The sequence below is a fragment of the Pleurodeles waltl genome, chromosome 12, assembly GCF_031143425.1.
Source record: "Pleurodeles waltl isolate 20211129_DDA chromosome 12, aPleWal1.hap1.20221129, whole genome shotgun sequence".
In the NCBI taxonomy this organism is placed as follows: domain Eukaryota; kingdom Metazoa; phylum Chordata; class Amphibia; order Caudata; family Salamandridae; genus Pleurodeles; species Pleurodeles waltl.
Window position 1 is genome coordinate 92,835,463 of NC_090451.1, and position 21,829 is coordinate 92,857,291.

Genomic DNA, 21,829 nt, shown 5'->3' on the forward strand with positions numbered 1-21,829 from the left:
CCAGGAAAATTGGAATGACTCTGGTAGCCACTGCGGTGTTAATGGCCTACAAACACTGTTATCACTACCAGCCACAGCCTACATTATAACAGAAGAAATATAGATGGTCCTAAACGTAATTCTGCATGATACTGCTGCAACCCCCTGCCTGACACTTCTATTCCACACTCTAAAGACAAGTAGAATGCCTCGTCTCCATTGAAAGAATACAGGCACTACAACAGTACTTTGACAACGCCAAGCATGGTTCTTCACTTACGTCCACTCATCGTACAATACATCAATGGTCATCCTTCAAGCCTATCTCTTGGAGATCTAGTGGACATACTCAACTCTCTCAAAGCCACTACTATGAAGATGATACCTTATCCTCCCACCTCTTGAAAGCTTCATCTGGGGAGCTTCTTCAACCTTACTCATCATTGTCAACATCTACCTCACTGAAGCATCTTACCAAAAACTCTCAAAACAGGCCAGATCCTACAAGGTCTTAAGAAACATACACCAGGCCCTTATGATCTCTCCATCTACAGTTCATTCACTCACCTAACCTTCATCAGGAAGGGGGAGTCGGAGCTTGCAGAGTTAGAAAATTGCCACGTTAGCCAAGTGCTCTGCTGGCCGAGGAGTAGATCCAACATATTTCTGGCGTCTCTGGCGCAGCTAAATAAAGGACAGGCACCCGCAAAAGACTACCATTAAGGCCAGCGCCTGTAATCAGCCTTCCGGCTGCCAGCCCTGCTGTCCTGAGGTTTGGTTTACGGTGCGGCCTGATTGATCCTGGTGATGCTGTGGTGGAGGAGCAGATTGCAAGAGAATCTGCATGGCTGGGAGGTGGTGCTGGCGGCTCGCCTACTGCTGGGGAGACCCAGAGAAGACTGAAGTCGCCGACGGGGACCAAAGACCTGGTAGCTCCCTTGTGGCAGCTGGCTCTCAGCCCTGCCCTGCCTGGCATGGACTGTGTCTGCGGCGGCTATGGGCTTTGCAGCTGAGAGGAGGTGCCAGGGGTCCGCTCATAACAAAGAGTGGATCCTGAATTTGGCAGGGCGGCGCGTCCCCAGGGGTGAGATGACGTCTCTTTTCACCAACACTACATACCGCATGTAGCTCCCTGGCCTGCTAACATGTGTACCTGGTATCCCTCCCCAAGCTTTGTGAAATTGGGTCGGTGATACAGAGGATTTTGGGGCTGAACCGACCACCATGCTTTCATGACCTGTATCTGCCCGTGTAAGTTGTTCGGCTGTTCTTTGGTGGACTGAGGCGCCCTGTAGTGCTGAGGACAGATTGACGTTTGTGGAGCATAAAGTGGCATGGCCTATCGACATCAGGGAGGTGTTCACTAGATAGACCTCAAGAGCACCTGGTGAACTCTATACCTTCCTCCCTGCCCTGCATCTGTCATAGTGTTCAGTATTTGAGGGCTTCTATGGTCGTGGTGAGATCCATGTGCTAGACCTCTATGGTTGAGGCATAGGGGGAATGTTGGCCTGAGGACCGCTGAGGTGTCCCCCTGCCCCCGTTGAAGAGGGCTGTGGTGATTATCTGAGAGGTACGGCTGAGGTCCCGGCGCGGTGAGTGCTCAAAGTGAACACAGGAACTACGCGCTCACAGGGAGAGTGCAGCTATGGGAAAGGCAGAGTGCAGACTAAGCTGCGATTTTATCACTGGAAGACCCCAAAAACTCGCAGTGATGGAGTGCAGGCTCCTGACATGGCGCATAAAGAGGGACCTCCCAAGTCTGATGCAGATTTGAAGCAGATCCTGGCCTCCATGAAGCACAGTCTAAAGAAAATTGACTGGAAGATCGATACTTTGACATATAGAACGGACTGTCTTTCCAAAAGACTGTATAAACATGCTGAGCACCTTGACTTGGTAGAATGTTGGGTATTGGATGACGAGGATGAGCAGACCACATTGGCATCAGCACAGAAGAAGGTGGATAAGCTTCTACTCATGCTACAGTCTAAAGCAGAGGATTTGGAGGCTTGCTCCCATAGGAAGAATGTTCGAATTGTAGGTGTAACAGAGTCCATCCGTGTTGACAATATGGAGCGATATGTGGAGCAGTTGCTGTCCGACCTGCTGGCCCGTGAGACGTCCTCTACTATTTTTGTAGTGGAGCAAGTACATCACACGGTGGCACCTCGCCCGGCCCCTAGTGCCCCGCTATGCCCTAGTATAGTGAGACTCCTAAACCATAGGGACAAGGATGCAGCTCTTCGGAAGGCTTGTGATCTGGGGATATTGAGGCATGACGGCATGGAGATATCACTCTACTCAGTTCTTATGCAGCAGATGCAGGGTAAGCAGCGGCTGCAAGAGTCTAATGCGATATGCTTTATCCTGTGACGCTCAGGGTTATGGGGGGTGGGAAAGCTCTTCTTTTGAAGGACCTGAAGAAGTTACAGCAGTTTATTGCACGGAGAGAATCCAGGGGACAGCAGCGGAACTCACAGAGGTCTGGTGGTGGAGAGTCGGATAACATGTTGGAAGATGTAGAGTAAAGCCACCTGTACGGGTGGTGGGAGCAATGCTTCTTTTACTCCCACCTACAACAGTGTGGATCTCCTTGCTTTATTGGTCCTGCACTTGCAGGTAAAACCATGAGTGTCCTTGCGCATCTCCGGTTATCCTCGGCCGTGCTGGCTGGTGGGAACAGTTGGACCTGTATTATGCTGCTGTTCTCGGCAAACTGTGGGGAACATGAACGGTAAGGAGGTGTGTGGGCCACGAATCCGCATGTGGACATACGCTTCGATGTTGTCCATGTTTGCAACCCTGGGTGGTTTCCTCGGGGAGCCTGTTGATATGGGTGCCTCCCACCGAAGACACACTGTTCCAGTATCACATTAGACGCATAATATATGGGATTATGTTTTTTCGGCCACTGTAGTGGGCATGAGACATACAAATTGCTTGGCAATATCTGTCCCTCTGTGTGCACAACTTAATAATTGTGTGTTGCTGTTAAAGGGGTATATGGGAGGGCTCTGGGGGGTATTTGGCAAATTGCGCAGGTTGGGGGGTGACGCAATGTGTGAGGGTGGTTTGTTTTGTGGAGTTCACAGTACAGGATGGCAGATGTTATTTTTTCCGCACGTTTCTGCATATTTGTTGTTACACAGCGCCTACTAAACTGACAGATGTCCACCGTTAGGAAGGTACGCATAAGAGATCACACTGCGTCTAAGTTATTAAGGTTGATCACCTGGAATGTCTGAGGACTCAATGACAGGAAAATCCGGAAGGTGTTAGCCTGCCTGCACAGACATAAGGTTGATATTGCCATCCTACAAAAGAGGCACCTAGCTCCGTGTTGTAGTGTCCTGATGCAGGGGCAGGTCTGTGTGGCTGGATTCACAGCACATGCCAGAGGGGCACCCATCTGGGTTAGGAAAGGTGCAGGCCTTCAAATGCAGGAGGTATACCCAGATTCAGATGGTCTTTATGTAGTGGTGAAGTGCTTAATAGAGAACCTTACGGTGCTGTTAGTGGGCATTTATGGCCCCAATTATGACAACCAAACTTTTATTATTCACTCAATACTAGACTGCGACAACAGGGCGACCTACCACATATATGGGGCGGAGATGTACATTTTGTACTTAACCCTGATCAGGATAGATTGAGGGACCCCCAAGGCGATCCTCAACAGCAGCCAGGGCTCGCAATGAGATTACGTAGGGGGAGGGGCTGCTGGATAGCAGGCCCTATACATACCTGGCAATTCCTGGATATACACATTACTCGTCAGTACATGACAGACACACTCGTACAGACTACTGGCTGATCTTGCGAAAGCTGGCCCCAAGAATACACAACTGTGAGAATCTACCACATACATACTCAGATCACTCTCCAATTCTTATAGGCCTGGACTTATGTATGCCTCCCCCGCCTGCGTTCTCATGGCATTTCCCACCCAACTTCCTACTGGATAAGGCATTTAAGGATGAATTGGGTCAGGCTATAGAGGAATATTTTACACTAAATGTCGGAACAGTGACGAAGTTTGCCACGGTGTGGGAGGCAATTAAAGCATATATACAAGGCATGACTATAACAGAGCATGCTGGGGTGCTGCGGTCCTTGCATACCCGCCTTCACGAGCTAGAAGCAGAAACTGCAGACTTGGAACGCAGACTTGAGGGAGGGAATGACGAGTCAGTTCTGAGTTCACTCAGGAGTAAATTGGTAGAATTTCAAGAGACAGCCCAAAGTAAAGTGGGGCATATGGGGAAACATGGAGTGGCACATGTCTATAGGGAAGGGGGAAAACCAGGGGCCACATTGGCGACACTACTGTGCCCCACACGTGGGAATGAAGTGATTCTTCAGATTCAAGTTTACGCTGGTCAAGTTTCGAGCGGGGCTAAGCCGGTTGTGGAGCGATTCTGTGGTTACTATACAGACTTATAGAAATCACACCTTTAGTTCAATGAGGTGGCATCGAGAGAGGTTAATGGCCCCGTTGCGACTAGAAGAGTTTAGGGCAGCATTGAAAGATATGCTGTCCAGCAAGACGCCGGGTCCTGATGGGCTTACAGTGGCCGTTTACAAGGCTTACCACATCCTATACCACATCTGGTCACACCCTTCGAGGAGATGGCCGCCGATGGGTGCATGTCTTCTACCATGCGTGAAGCATTGTTGGTGGTCCTGTTAAAGCCAGGTAAGGCAGCGGACTGCCATTCCTAGTACAGGCTGTAGTCACTTATGAATGTGGACACAAAGTTGTACCCCAAAATACTAGCGAATAGACTTGCTCCCATATTGTCCCGAGTGGCGGGTATGGAACAAATAGGGTTGGTACATGGATGGAATTTATCGTTTAACCTTGTGCGATGCAACATTTAGACCCAGATGTTAGGGCGGTTGTGGTCTTTTTTGATGTAGAGAAAGCTTTCGACTCCGTGGAGTGGGGCTTTATGCAGGCAGTCTTTCACAGTATTGGTGTTGGTGACACCTTCCTCAAGCTAGTTAAGATGCTGTATACGCAACCAGTGGCGCAAATCTGGATGAATAGCATCATAATGCCCCCTATCTCTACAGGGGAATTAGGCAAGGGTGTCCCCTTTCCCCCCTGCTTTATGCTATAGTTGCTGGACCCCTGGCCTGGGCGCTGCGGGAATATTTACTCCCATAGGGGGCTGCGATTCCCCCTCTACACTCTCATAGTGTCCGCATATGCAGACAATACCTTACTCTACATTAGGGACCCTGAACGCAACTTGACACCAGAACTGAGGGAAGTGGTATTGTTTGGGAGTCATACAGGACTTCAAATTAATTGGGATAAGTCAGTGGTGTCACTAAGGCAATATCAATGGAGTATCCTTTGCAGTGAACAGAGGATTCAGTGCGTTACTTAGGGATTCAGGTGCACACAGACCTGGCAGTAGTGCTACAGGACAATTATGGGAGGGCGGTGCAGCGCCTGGCAGATGAGGTGGAACACTAGTTTAGAATACCTCTTTTGCTCACGGGGCGGGTGGCTATTATGAAGATGGTGGTGTTGCCATGCTTTTTGTTCCTTTTTTTAATATTCCGATAATACTCGCTCACTCAGTGTTTGACAGATTATGGGCCTTGATGACCCGGTTGGCATAGGCTGCCAAGGAACACATGGTAGGGTGGCAGACTTTGACCCTCCCATATGATTTGGGGGGGTTGAATGGTTTAATACATCTGGTTTGGAGGCATATTATTTAGTTGTGCAATCATAGTTTGTGCATTATTGGGTGCATGGCCCAAAGGATCCGCCACATGTCCAGATGGAATGTAGGATAGCGGCACAGTGCAAGCTGCCTCAATTCCTGTTTGGGCGCTCGATTAGGAGGTAGGGGTACAGGACTACTGAATGCAACGCTTTTCAGCTGCCACCGGCTTTTGGAGAGGCAGGCAGGTTCACTGTTGTACTCCCCCCGATGCCTCTGGTTGGTACACGTGGTTCCCACTGACACAAGAGCAAGGCACCATAAAAGCGGTGCATGATTTGGCTGTTAACACTCTGGGGGACTTGTTCACTGAGGGCCACTTGTGTAGCTGGGATGAGTTGTAGGAACACAGGACTCATTTTAATTCATTGATTCAGTTTTATTATTATAGTGCGTGACATGGGATGCGTGAGCTCTTGGGGGAGGATCTGATGGAGCCACCGGCTGTCTCTGCTATGACTTCACTGTTGTAGCTATCCTCACCTTACCACACCACATCATATCAAGACTCTATGCGCATCCACAGGAAGCGCATAGACTGGGAGTGACAAAGGTCCGACTGGCCTGGCAGAGTGACCTGGGTGTCCCTATAGATGACAAACAGTGGACGTACGTTTACTCAGTAACGAAGACAATCTCCCTTAACAGTAGGCACAGACTAATCCATTTTAAATATGTCAACCAGGTTTATTACACTCCAGCCCGACTGCACAGATATGGACTCTGGGATAGCAGTGTGTGTCCCAGATGCTCAAAGGCATTGGCGGGATTCCTATATTTGGCTTGGGAATACCTCGATATATCTATAGCTTCTGGCAAGCAGTGTTCAGGAAACTGAGCATTATTGTTGGTGAGCCTCTGAATCCTGAACAGTTGTTGGCATTGCTCGGCTATGATAAGCAGCTTCTGGCTACCATACAACGCTTGATGGCTATAGGGCTGTTACTGGCTAGGACAGAGGGCCCCTACTGATGATGCACGAATGGTTAAGGGATATGACATACTGTAATATACAGTCAGATACATATGGTGAACTTCTTCCCATGTGCAGTCGCCCCCGGGATAACTGGGATCCATTTCAGACCTACCTAGCGAGATTGGACCCTGAGGCGCAGCAAGAGGAGGACGTTTCTTAATACATGCCAGGTGTCTGAGAAAGGGGGTGCCCCTGAACCTGCCTGGAAGGCTTGACTACGACCCTGTTGGGTACCAACATGTGGGTATGCATGTTATACATGTTGAATGGAGTGCACCACTGTGTTATCTACTCATTCTTTTTTTCTCAATATCCCTGGGGGCCTGAATAATTAAAAGATTTGCGGGGGGTATCATGGTTTGCTATTGGTTGCAGTGCAGGGCATTCTGTTAAAAACCTCTAATGGTGCAGAACCAACGACGTGATATCTGCGGGGTGCGATATGATGTGGGAACAACGCCTTGTCAATGTTAATTGGCTTTTGACATTTGTATGTTTGTAACATCTGCCTTCAATGTTAATAAAATGCTAAAAAATAAAAATAAATCCTTTATCAGGAAGCAAACTCCAAGTTCACATCACTTCTAATCATCTCCTGCACGATTACCAATCTGTCAAATGCTACAGGCACTTCATCCAGACCTGGATGTCCAGAGCCTACCTGAGGCTCAACCAAACCAAGACAGAATTTCTATAATTTGCCAGAAACTGCGAGCAAGAAATAGTACAAACATGGCTCAATGGCATGAGCCTTGACAGGCTTCAAACTCCAACTTTCACAGAATGGCAAGCCTCTTTGATTCACCCTTGACACCAAACTCACTGTTACAGAACTCACTGCCAAAAATACAAAGGCGGCCTAGAACTTGCTCTCTTTTCAAAGAACATGAAATAGTTTCTTCATGAAAGCAACTATTGAACTGATATTCAAGCATGCTTACTCTTGCATTAAATCCATCAAGGTTCATACCATTGAACAGGGCCAGACTGAGAATTCAACCCAGCCCTGGCAAAATGTGTCAGACCAGCCCCGTCTGGTGCTTAGCAAGTGAGCGCAGCAAGCGAGTGTGACCAATACCAGGGGAGTTTGCCCCCATCCCTCCAAGAAATTTGGGAACAGTGGCAAAAATGGTGCATTCTACAACACATTTGACATTATGGCGGTCATTCTGACCCTGGCGGTTGACTACCGCCAGGGCCGGGGAGCGCGGATGCACGCCAACAGGCTGGCGGTGCATCCATGGGCATTCTGACCGCGGCGGTACAGCCGCGGTCAGAAACGGGAATCCGTCGGTGTCCCGCCAGTTTCCCGCTGCCCTAGGGAATCCTCCATGGCGGCGCTGCAGGCAGCGCCGCCATGGGGATTCCAACCCCCTTACCGCCAGCCTGGTTCTGGCGGTTTTGACCGCCAGAACCTGGCTGGCGGTAACGGGTGTCATGGGGCCCCTGGGGGCCCCTGCAGTGCCCATGCCAATGGCATGGGCACTGCAGGGGCCCCCTAACAGGGCCCCACCAAGATTTTCAGTGTCTGCCAAGCAGACACTGAAAATCGCGACGGACCCCTTGCACTCCGCCGGCTCCATTCGGAGCCGGCATCCTCATGGAAGGGGGTTTCCCGCTGGGCTGGCGGGCGGCCTTCTGGCGGTCGCCCGCCAGCCCAGCGGGAAACTCAAAATTACCGCGGCGGTCTTTTGACAGCGCAGCGGTATTCTGATGGCGGGACTTTGGCGGGCGGCCTCCGCCGCCCGCCAAAGTCAGAATGACCCCCTATATATTCAAACGTATTAGCTTTTAAAGCATAGTAAATGATGACCTTACAGTGCACCAGGATACCCAGGCACACACACAGACTTTCTTACGGAGAACACAAAAAACATGCTATCACGTATGACACATGAATTTAAATACAACATAAGTGCACACATTCAGTGTTAAGTACAGCTTAGAGGCTGAGAAAACAATGAAAGACCATTTTGAAAGACCATCCCAACAAGCGGCAAAGAAGGGCCTGCTTTAGTGCCAGTGGTGGTTTGTTGTGACCATATGTTTGGGTGGCTCAACCCCAGAGACCTCCTCCTCCACAGATTCCCTCACTATCACTCTCCAACTGTGCCCCTCATCTCTCCATAGCCCCTCTCTCACATGTATTTAATTTATTTTATAGCAACTTTCTTACCAGTGTAGGGTGTCAGAGCACTTTACATCACCCACACATACAGAGACAATGAATCATTTATGCATAAATAAGTGTATAGATAATGTTACATGACACAAAGGTGACTGCAAGGTGTAGGATTCAATTTCATCCATACTGGTAGGCATTTTTACTTGGCCTGGAAAAGCACAAGCTCAGGATTCAAACTTTTTACCAATGTTAGAATCATGAAAGACTGGGAAAAATGTAACTTTCTAATGTGTATCGTGTAATTTGCATGCAGCTGTTTGATGGTAGTTTATAGCTCACTATGCTATATTACGATTGTAACTTATGAACTGCAATTAACAAAATGATCTCTATGACAAAAGCAGTAACCCACCAAGCTATCCACATAAAATATACAGTAGTTCTATGATCTGCATGGTATATGTTTTTTGCAACAGGCATGTTAACCCTCTGCTCTACTTTAGATCAGTCAAAACTGCACTAGAGAAAACTCCAATCCCTCCAGCAGGAACATTAATCACCAGAGTTATCTTGACATTTGTATTACTGCCTGAAAACTGCTTGATATATACAGAACTCAGCAGGTGCGGGTGCTTTTAAACCCATAACCATTTGCAAAACACAGTGCACCCCTCCTCAGCGAAAAAACGGCCTCCTATACCAAAACGGCCCCCAGCCTTCCAGCCTCGTAGGGAAATGCGCGATGGCCAGTCCAGTCTTGCCGTTGAATCTGATGTAACTTTGTTGATTCTCCTCGGCGGCTAGCATCATCTTTAAAACCAGCTGCATCATTTACAAAGCCATCACAACGAGTAACTGCACCTATCTTGCAGACAAGTTCGCCAACCGTGGGGGCTCTTTCCACAGTCAAGGCCAGGACACCATCAAAGTGCATTATAATAATAAAAATAAGGCAGCAGACCTTTTCCATGTATGCACCCAAGATCTTGAACACCACGTTAATATCCATCAGGACCATCACAGGAAAGCTTCAATTTAGGAAACAGCTGCAGTGACACCTCTTTAAAGAACAATACATCACCATGCAATAGGGACTTCAGCTCCCAGAGCTCAGTTACCTCTGCTATCACCTGTTTGTTGACTTTATGCTTGCCTTTGACCCTGTATGGTGTTCTTCTGCCTTTGGACTGGGTTCACACTACACAATTACCACCCAACATTCAGGCATACATAAATACATTATCGATATATCTGTAGATAAATAACCGTAATAGTAGAAAGGAAGTTGAAAATACAAATAGTAAACATATTGAAAAAGGATCTAGAGAGATCAAAAGGTAATTGCTAAAAACAGGGCAAGGAAATGGAATTAAAATAAGAGAAGAAACCTTGAAGGCCTTTCAACCACACCCTAGTTTGATATTAAATGTTGTGAGGATGAAAGTGTCTGTGATTATTTAGAAGTAGAGCACTGCATCATTTGTTTCTTGTCCTAGATTATGCCTCCATTTGTCCACAGTGACCTAGCATTCTTGAAACCACTGGTTGCTGGCTTCATGTTTTTGTTGCTTCCCACTATGCTGTAGTAGAGGACACCAGTAGTGGAGGAGGGTAATCTCTCCTCATTGGGATATGGGAAGACTGACAGCTTACTGCACTGATTCACTAGGAGTGCCGTTGTTTCATCTGTATCATGGGAGAAGAGCTTACTGGCTGTACCTTTTAATTGTATTTACATAGCGCTTACTACTCCTGAAGAGGCGTCAAAGTGCTTTTCGGCGAGTAGCACGCTACCCCCGGAACCAAAAAAGGATTAGTGATGGATTAGAATAGGGATATATGTTAAGCTGAGCAGTGGACATGCAAGTCTCTTAGGTGGATTGAATATAATAATCGAGGGATAGAAGAGGGAAAGGTCTAGAACGTGTTATTTGGGAGATCATAATAGTAAGATGAGGCTTGGGATGAGTAAAAGGAGAGATGGAGGAGGAAAGAGTCTCTCCAAAGGATTAGGAAAATCATAGTAGTAAAATGAGGTTTGGGATCAGTCAAAGGAGGGATACATGAGGGAAGAATTTACAAGGGTTACCTGGGAGATCATTGTAGTAAAATGAGATTTCGGGTGAGCCAAGGAGGGATGGGGTGGAGAAGAATCTATAAAGGTTTATTTTGGAGATCATAGTAGTAGAATGAGGTTTGGGATGAGTCAGAGAGTGGAGGTAGAGGATATATTGAGAGGTATAGGATGAGACTGAGTGGTGCATTGGAGACAGTCAAATGTTTTCTTTTTTCTTTTTTTCTTCTTCTACAGCACGATTAAAGTAATAAATATATATACATAACTATGTAGAAAAGTTATACATGTATATTTTTTCTTCTACAGCAGGAGTAACATAACAACTATATACATACATAACTACATAGAATGGGTGTACATGTATATTTTTTTCTTCTTCTACAGAAGGAGTAAAGTAATAAATACATATATAGATACATAAATACATAGAAAGGGTATACATGTATAAGGAAGATAATATATAACAAGATTGAAATTTGTATTGTACAAACTCACACTTTCAAGTGTTGCTGTATTTCAAGCTATTTCTTTTAATAACCGTTGTTTCTTAATTTTACTGTTTCCTCAATATTTCAAGTGACACACTTACAGATACAATAGTTATGAAGTCAAGAACTGTCTTAGGGAGACTTGTGTGTGTGTGGGGGGGTAAATACTGTGCAAATTCCAACTCCTTAATGGACATAAGTGTATCATATAGGTCCCCTAGTGTCAATATCCATGTCTCTGTCCAGGGAGATAGGCCTATTCAACGTGCCAGCTGTGAGAACATAGGCAGCACCCATAACAGTGTGTCAGGTGAATAAGGAAGCTAGCTAATCTTCTTACTTAAAAATCTTTGACAATTATAATGAACCACCAGAAGTAGTATTGACGTGGCCCTAGTTTTGCACTTCTTGTATATCATAAAATCACGGATGTCTGTGAAGGATAGCTCCTTTCGTAAATAAGAGAAATCAAAGGAGGACGCAGGGCTGAACCGCTCAGTCACCCTTTGAAACTGTGCTGACAGGTAATTTGCCTCAAAACCATGGACATCTAGCTCTCCCTCATCTAGTCGGAGGTATAAGGTGTCAGGGCTGCAGTTCTTCTGCCAACCCTGAGACTAGCTCCATGATCAGTGAAGAAAATTCCTGGAAGAAATACTGCTTAATTTGTAAAGGAATATTAGCAAAGAAACAGAGCACCCTGGGCAGCAGCATCATCTTGGAAAGGGCAAGATTGGGTTAATATCATTAAGCAGGAATGATATTCCCTTAAGGTAGATGTGTTTTATTTCTTAAACAAGAAGTTAATGAAACTTCTAAAGCAGTTCAATGATTCTGGTAAAACGTGTGGCATTTTATTACTAAGGTAATGGATACATTTATGCCTCTTAAATGAGGGGAATACTTTTGCTCAGAAATTTAGCAAATATTTTTCGCAATAGAACTGGACTAAATTGAGTGATTTAGGTATTGTTACTGCCATACATCAAACTACAAAAACTGGAAGAGAGAAAAATATAATTGCCTAAATGATGGAATGTAACAGACAAACTGGATATGAGTATTCCTTGAGGACCTGCCAAGGGTCAGAAACGTGAGTTACTTGGAAATCAACATACCTTTGCCATTAGAACACTGGAACAGGTAGATCTACAGCTCTATCTCATGACAAAGGTTCTCATTACGATGCTGGCGGTCCTAAAACCGTCAGCCTCGCAGTGGCGGTCAGGGTTCCGCCGTCTCTGCCAGATACAATGATCCTGACGGGTTGATGGACGGTGGAGGTCTCAATCCGCGCTGCTCTGCAGATTACGACCTTGTTCCCTGTCAGCCTTTCCATGGTGGTTTCACTGCTGTGCAGACATTGAACATTGTGAAGGTGCACCCTGTGGGCGGCAGCATTGCCGCAGGCTCGAATTCAAGCCAGAGACAATGCTGCCGCCTGTTTCCCGCTGGGGTGATGGACGGCAATCTCGGTTTTTGCCCGGCAGCCTAGTGGGAAACACCTAATAGGTCCAACGGGGTGGTCGTCACTAGGGTGGCAGCCACCCTGTTGGGAGTTTGGCGGACGGGCTGTCTCGCCTGCCAAACTCAAAATGAGACCTCAGTTTTGAAGTGTACAGCAATGAGATAGTACCTCTGGAGTAGTTTGTGCTGTGAACTATGTTATTTGATATATTTTGGGATAAAATATGTTATCTACATTAATTATGTTAAATTAATATTGTTCTGGGTTTCAAGTGATACCATTAAAATTTTATTTGTGTTAATACAGTCTTTTTGCTCTCTGATAATGCTGAAAGGCTTACAAGATATAGTATATGTTTTCAACCGTCACCCTTTTTTCCTAATATTCATTTACTATACCATATTTATTATATCAGTGTTGTATAATATTTGTACAAGAAATGTGAATCATTGTTTGTGATATATTCACAACTCTAGTCTTGACTGGGCCTTTGTTCCACAAAAGGTTTCATCAGCATGGGTTTTAAATCATAGGTCAAGGCAGCATAAACATGTACTTGGAATACTGCAAAGGAGCCTGATATTTAGTACAATTCTAAAGTGGGGGAATCTGTTTAAAGGAGATGAAGAAGATCTTGTTCAACAAGGAAATGGCCACACACGTGCTTAGTGTCTGGATGAAGATGGCGTGTTGTTTGGTAAGGGCATACTCTCAATGTATGAAGAGATTAGAGCAGTGGTTCCCAACCTTTTGACTTCAGTGGACCCACACTTTATCATTACTGGAACCCGGGGACCCCCACTGAATCATTATTGGAGTCCGGGGACCCCTCTACAGAGTCAGTACTGAAAGCTGGGAACCTAATCTGTTAATATTATTTAATTTTCTAAGCAGCGGCGGAACCCCTGTGGAGGCTTCGTGGACCCCCAGGGGTCCCCGGACCACAGTTTGGGAACCACTGGATTAGAGAATATACAGCATGACATGGTTAAATATCAATTGCCACATTTACAATTCTAATTTCAAAAAAGTGCAGAGAAGGTGTTTCTTTATTAGATGTAAGACTGCCTACACGTCAGATCTGAGAAAGTTTATGTAATACAAAACATACTGTAGCTGTCTTTTTACCTAAGAGAGCTACGTCTTGCTGGGGACCTGTGAGCATCAATTAAAGCATTTTGCCTTTTTCTTTGATGTGCTGCTGGAGGAGCTTGTGACACTTTCTGACATTCATAAGCTAAATCCCCGAAACCAAAACCTTAATGTTCTTTGGAGGTGCAGCAGGACTCAAACAAATGCAAGTGATTTAGAAAGACTAAGATTTATTCCATTAGTCACACCCTAAAACATTTCAATGAACAAATGTACAAGTTGCTAATGCCGCTTCCTAGAGTAAGCCATGATTGATTGACAAATCTACCATTTGAGAGTCGAATGGTGGCCGTTTCCAATAAGAGAAAGACCTAATGCTCTAGGACACTAGAAGTAAATCACTAAGGGCCTTATTACGAGTTTGGCAGTCTTGTGACTGCTAAACTCAATGTGGTAGCCGGACTGCCGCAGTCCTTCTGGTCCGACCTCAAGATTACGACCCTGGTGGCTGGACCACCACCAGTGCCAGGATCATGGATCCCGATGGGTTGGCAGCGGTCAAAGTTGTGGTCAGCCACAATGGTGCTGAGTTCAGCACCACCATGCTGATCATGACTTCCCTTTCCGCCAGCCTTTTCATGGCAGGGCCCCACCATGAACAGGCTTGTGTAACGGCAGTGCTGCAGGGGGGCCGTTACACTACTCACGATCATAGTGTGGGCAATGCAGCACCCCCCCCTACCCAGCACCCTCAGAATGCACAGTCTGCTATGGCCTCTGTGCGACGGCAATGGCCTTCGCTCCCTGAGGAGCTGAGGCCAATGCCACTGCACTGTTTCCACTGGGCTGACTGGCAGAAACCAGAGGTTTCTGCCGGCCAGCCCAGTGGAACCATCATAATTGGGCTGGAGGGGGAAGACCTCCAGCTCTGCAGAGGTCTCCTCCCCAAGGACCTGGCAAGTTGACGGTCGGCCCGCCACATTGATAATGAACCCCTAACTGTTCTAGGACTAGGCAGAAATGCCCAAGTAGGTGTTAACGGGTTGTCTAGAATAGGCATTTTACCAAAATTCGAATGTACATTCCCAACTTACATGGACATTACGAACACCGAAGCTTAATAGCAGCCAAGGTATGAGTTAAGAAAGTAGAATAAATGGAACTAATGTTGTAACTTTATCATCAGTCATTAGAGATTTCTTCCTCAAGCTTTACATTAAAAAAAATAAGTATTTAATTATTATAATTATATATTTCTTACATGTATTTTAATTTAGATTTTTTGTGTTTTAGTTTGTTGAGTTATTTTAAAGTTACATTTTTAGCAATTTATATTTTATAAACCTTTGCTGTTTGAAATGTTGTTATGCATTTTATTAAAAATGTATTACATGTTTTTAAATGTTATTCTATATTTATACTTAGAGGACACACCTGCATCCAAAAACCAAAGAACAGTATCCACAGAGCATAGCCTGTAACAACACCCTGTGCCCCGCACGAGGACAAAGGCCAAGCACTTTAGAATCAATAGATAAACATACTAGTTAAATTCAGAGCTAATTCCATTAAAAAATTCAACATTCTGGACTGGCCTTCCAGGTAGAAAATCTTGGAGCGCTTCTCCAGAGGCAGCACTGAACCAAGGGCAATGGTGAAATGATCAGAAAAATAATGGATGTAAGATGGTTCTCACCAGATCTGATTGACAGTAAGTTAAAGATAAAAAACAAGAATCTAAGCATGCCTTGACTAAAATACAATATGTACAATATGCAGGTAAGATTTATTCTATTCTAGGCTCTCTTTAGCTAAATTTGGAAATATTAAGACAAGATTCTTTATGTGAAAAATGATCGAGACTGCCCCTATTCTTTCAATCATTTAATCATTCCAAGTATAGAACTCATTTAATTCAACAACATTCTTTCAATGATCACTCCCTGAGCAAGCATGTTTTTAGTATATTCCAGGCCACCTGTGAAGCAATTATAGGTAAATTCCCGGTCCTTTGGAAATAGTCCTCAGTCAGTTTTATTTGCACCCAAACACTAGGCTTTAAAGTCAGAACTGCTCTTTCCTCCTAAAAGTTTGTCTGACGAGATGCCAAGATCATATCTTGGGGTTCATTTTTGAACATCTGTCATTTACTATTCTTCAAACAGCTCACTCCACATCCAAAGTCAAACAAATACTAAGGGCCTCATTATGAGTTTGACGGATGAGAAAGCCCATCCACCGAACTCCTGACAGGGTGACCGTTACCTTCGTGGTGACCACCCCGCCAGACCTATTAGGAGTTGCCCGCTAGGTCGGCGGCAGTAACCTCGGTTTCCACCCGCCGGCCTAGCAGGAAACAGGCTACAGCATTTTCACTTGCTCATAATCGACCCGGCAGCAATGCTGTAGCCCGCAGGGTGCACCAGCACCCTCGCAATGTTCACTATCTGCAAGGCAGACAGTGAATATTGTGACGGTGCTGGGCAGGGGGACCCCTGCACTGCCCATGCCAAGTGCATGGGTCCCCTGTGGCCCCCTGCACCTGTTCTCCGTCAGCCTTTTCATGGCGGTGAAACCGCTATGAAAAGGCTGGTGGAGAACAAGGTCGTAAACCACAGGGCAAGGCGGCCCTGGCAGATTACGATCTCCGCCACTGCCACACCGTCGGGATCATGGATCCTGGCGATGCTGGTGGAACCCTGACGGTCTGACCACCAGGGTCTTTATGTGGCAGTCAGACCACCACAGCAGCGACGGTCCTGACCGCCACCGCGAGGCAGGCGATCTGAAGACCACCAGCCTCATAATGAGGCCCACAGTGCCCATTTTGGACCCACTGAACACAAATAATGGCAGGCTTGTCTTAAATCTATCATGAAAAACTGCATTGCTAAGTTAGCCACTGCTGTTCCTTAAATGCAGTCCTGTTCATGATCCACTACAGATAGGCTTGTCTTGCAGAGTCCATGATAGTGTCAGTCGTTGATGACCAAGTGCTGGAGCTTCGATTAGGAACAGCAGGAGCAATGGTTTAGGGTTGCCCACACTTGTGGAATCAACATTTCCTTTGTTAAGATATTTTTCTCTGATAGTTTAACCTCCATCTTCTTCCTTCCATTTGACGTAGGCTTCATCCCAGTCACCTCTGTCGTGTCACAAGACTTAGCTCTGTCCAATCCTGTTCAACCTTTACTGCCTGTCACTTCTCAAACATGTCAGCTCCTTCATCGTGTTTTTTAAGTATGCCAAACAAGTGCAGGTTTTTCTCAAACACCTTCCAAAACAACTGAGAAAACCTGCTCCATTTCACAGATTGTCTCTGCACCATAGACTCACTGATAGGGCCTACACACTCAAATCTTACCCAATGAAGATGGATCTCTTTCTGGCAGCCTCCCATTTGGACTGGTGTACTTACGTCCTTTTATCAGACCAATCCCAATTCATAGCCTGCCTCTTTGCCTAATGATATAGAACCCTGGGGTGTGGGTTACAGCCTCACTCTGGCTGTTAGTGTAAAATCCAGTTTCTCCCACTGGCATATGTTTCCAAAACATATTATCCATACCAAGCTCTGCTGCAAATGTTACCCACCTATTTCTGCTTTTGTGCAAGACAATTGCCACCACGAGTCAGTCAAGCAGATCAGTTCTGCAAAAAATCTTAGGACATGTTTTTCCCACCGACAGTAGCAACTGTCAAATCCATGACAATGCATTCGGTATCATCTAGAGCCAGGAAGCCAACATATGGCAGGAGCATGCTTTGCAAATATTAAAATAAAAACCTATAGTGCGGCAGCACATGGCAGAATTGTACACTCAGATTATGGTTTGCTTGTTTTAGTGGTTTAGGATGTATGTGGCCAACATGATGGAACTGCCAAAATGTTGGGTGCTCAATATTTTCTGCACAAGGAGTGTTAATTTCTGCCACATATGTCTTCCTTGTCAAGTCCACAATCAGACAAAAAGATTCCGCCAAGACTGCAAACATAGGTATCTTAAAGAGATAACAGTCACTAGTGAAAAGTCATCCACTGCTGTCACAGCTGGTATCAATCAGATCAAAGGTACAGAGCGTAGATGCCCAACCTGTATGTTGAGGCCTGTTCCAATAGAACATGCAAGATAAATGCATATCATCTTATTAGCACATAGCAAAGCAAAGAAAGAATTGGCATTGATCTAAATTTTGAAAAATTACTTTAGATTTTGTTAAAAGGTGAATCACCTTGTGAACAGCCATCAAAAACGTCCGGGCCCCTAGGGAAGCGGCGATTGCATCTCAGTTTCACCTGATCCCACTCAAATTGCTGCATTGCATGTACCTCACCCAAGCTAGGCTGCTCAGGATGGGACTGATCCCTTTGAGCTATTGTTTAAAATGCGATCGCCCCCTGGGCGACTTAATGCATACCTTCTTTCAAAGCCCTATCCTCTCTACCTTTTGGGACCAGGTCCTGGAAACTCTAGATGGGATACTGGGTTGGGAAATTCCTAGGGACTCCAAGCTAACCCTACTACCTACTACATGTCACGGAGGGCACCGGGGGGAATAATATCAAAGGGCACTGCTGTGGTTAGGCTTACTGATTGCTGAAAGAGATATTGTGCAAGAATGGGAAACCACAACGGGCCCTTTTGTCACCAAATGGGCAAAGGGCAGGGACCACTGCGCGTGCCTAGAGCGTCCAGTATATCTGCACAGGGCAGAGGGGATGGGGCGACTTTAGAGGCATCACACTACAGAGGTGCCCACTGCAGCCCTGGTCCATGAACAGAGAACCACACTACCGCAGAGGAGCATTAGAGTTAATAACTGGGGACAGAAACACTCAGGATCTCTTGCAGGGAAACACACTGTTATAATGTGTATGTATGCTATGACATGGCTTAGTATTATACATTTCTCTATATGCTGTCATAATTTTGCACCATATGCTCTGTGTACTGTACCAAATGTGGAACGGTTTGGTTAAAACGAAAATCAACAAAAAGTTTTATTAAAAACTGCAAAAAATGCAAAAGCATATCACCCACTACAGGTGATATCAGCTCTTTAATGTATAACACTTTAATATATGTTACGCTTCCATTTGAGAAAGTTGTCTCTTGATGTGATCTGACGCATTTACCTCTTTTCCTCCCAGCCTCCCTCCAAGGGGCCTTCTTACCACTGACGGGTTTCTCGTTTTTCGTGGTCCAGAGCCAGGGCTTTATTGCAGCCATGTTGGGCTGCTGCTTTCAAGTCTTCCCCGGCCAAGTAACTTTCAAATAGCTGTACAGCACTTTCAAGGCATGTCACTTGCTCATGATTTAACCACTTGCAAGCTCTGGATGAACTGCTCCAGCATGACAAACTCAACGACCTCATCAGAGCTCCGAATATCCGGTTTCAGCTACTTCCTGTCCCAGTTGTGCAGCTGATCAGCCCAAGCCCTCGGCCTTGCTCTCGGCAAAAAACGCAATACTTCGAAACATTTTCTGACAGTTTTACTAGTTCATCTCACTTACACCCAAATGGTAGAGAAAGGCGTCTTTCAAACAAGTGTAATCCTCGGTGATACTGCTAGGTAGAGCTTGGTAAATATCTTGGGCCTCACCAGAGAGCAAGGGAGCCAGAAGGGTTGGCCATTGTTTTGGAAACAAAGAGTTCTCAATGGCACACTCAAAGGCCAGCAGGAAGTCCTCTGGTCAGATCTAGGCTTCATTTTAGAGTTCCAGCTCTTCAGTCAGCCTCAATGGCTGCTTTTAGACCTACCTGGGTTCCAGCTTCCAGCTGAGCTTTTCCGAAAGGCTGAAGAACGCCAGGACTATTTTTAGGACTCTGTTTGGTCTCCATACTGTTTATCCCAGTGGTGTAAACTCACCTTTTTTCACACAGGCTGCTTGTAACACTAACACAAATAATTTCTTTACTTCAGTGATTTGCCTCCCTAGCCCTCCATCATGCCAGTTACATCTTGGATTACCTGATGATAATTTTGAAAGCTGTCACTCATTTCCATGAAGTTAGACTTTGAATAGCCCCTAAAAGAACAGAGTAAGGTTGTAAGAAGCTCTTTATTTTAAGATGTTTAAGCACTCCTGACACAGATAAGACTAATTTTCCCCCTATTTTTATATTATGATAGGATTGACATCTAAATAATTTGAATCACAATCAAATACAATATCAAAAGACCATTGGTCTGAAGTTTTACCAGAATCACAAAATTGTACATGGCACCTAGATTTCAAAAGAGCTTGTGCAGAGAACAACCCTTGCATCAGATGAGGCAACAAATTACCATAGTGACAATCAGGAAAGCCCAAATGCTTGTCCAGTTCAGGAAAGAGAAGACGGCACACCTTTTTCAAGAACATTACATCATGATGCAGTTTCAGTCCACATGCCAGCTACCTCTCAAATCACTTGTTAACTACATCCTTGCCTTTAGCCCTGTACAGCCCTCCAATGGCCTTGGCTAGGTTCATAGTCAACCAATGCCACATTCACACACATGGGGACATATATTGGAATAGGTCAAGTGCTTTTAGAACAATTAGTGCAATTAGAACAAAAGAACTCTGTGAGCTGTACCAGACCCAAACCTGACATAAATAGCAGCCAATCACAGTGTTCACAGGTCTTCCACAGCAGGTTGTGAAGATTCAGTTCTGCGAGATATATTTTAGTACAACTTGAATATTTGCAACAACAAATAGATTAGGTGGTAGGGGATAACCAGACAATCATCCAAAAATAGTAGCAGTCCATTCGGCCCTCATTTCAATAAACTTGGAGGAAGATGAATCTTTGTGTTTCCAAAGGTAAAGCCACCACAACGACCTTTTGTTTTCTATCAGAAATATCCTCCCTCCTATCTGCTGACAAGAATGGCTATCTCCATTAAGAGGTTGGCAAAGTTCTAACTGGTAAAGGATGGTTCAGCACATACTGTATAAATATGGAAGACTGTAACTAAATGGGTGAATTCTATTAGACAAGGATTACTGGAATTCATTGATATTTGTGACTGATATCCATTTACCCATATTTGCACAGAAATATATCTTTAGTAACTGTAGACATTCCTCTACCCCTACTTACTAAAGTAGTTGTCTTCAACTTTTTAATGCCGGCGCCCCCTTCCCCCCCACCACCGTGAAAAAAAAATCATCGGGCCACCCTCCAAATTCTTCACAAATATTCTATTAAATTAGCAATGTTTAAATATGTCTTCACTAATTTAAACATTGCAGTTACGTTCTGTTAATACATGATGCCAAACATTCTATTCTGTTCAGGGGCCTTATTAACATTAACAAGTATCCACAGTGTGAATATTAGAGGTTGGGTGGGGGGTTTGAAGACTGTTTGGAGGTCCATCCCTTTTGACACATTCTCCCAGCCAAGATACAAATGACAAAACATGTTAGTGATGGTCCACTACAGAGCTGTTTACTGCTGCTCATTTATTTCAGCTTAAAACAAAGCCCTCTTATTAGCATAATGTTTATTTTGGCTAGAGCCCCGCACCACCCCTGGGATCACTTGATGCCCCCTTGGGGGGGGCCGCTCCCAAGTTTGAAGACCCCTGCACTAGAGGCCCTGCTATGTGCAGTAGATGACATCTGACACGATCTTGTTCACCAGTTTCAGGAACTGGTATGGTAAATGTTGGGATGGGAATGTCACCAGCATACCCTGACTTTTTCTTCTGGCGTCACGTTAATTAATGTGTGTGAGCAGAGGCCTAGGCCTGTCGTTGTCTATGCAGGATGACCGACCTGTCCAGAGACTGGAAGGGATGCAACATATGTGCCTCAGTACTAACAATACACTACTTCTCCTGTCACGAGTGGAGCGCATAGAGCAGTGGTAGCAGTGTACTG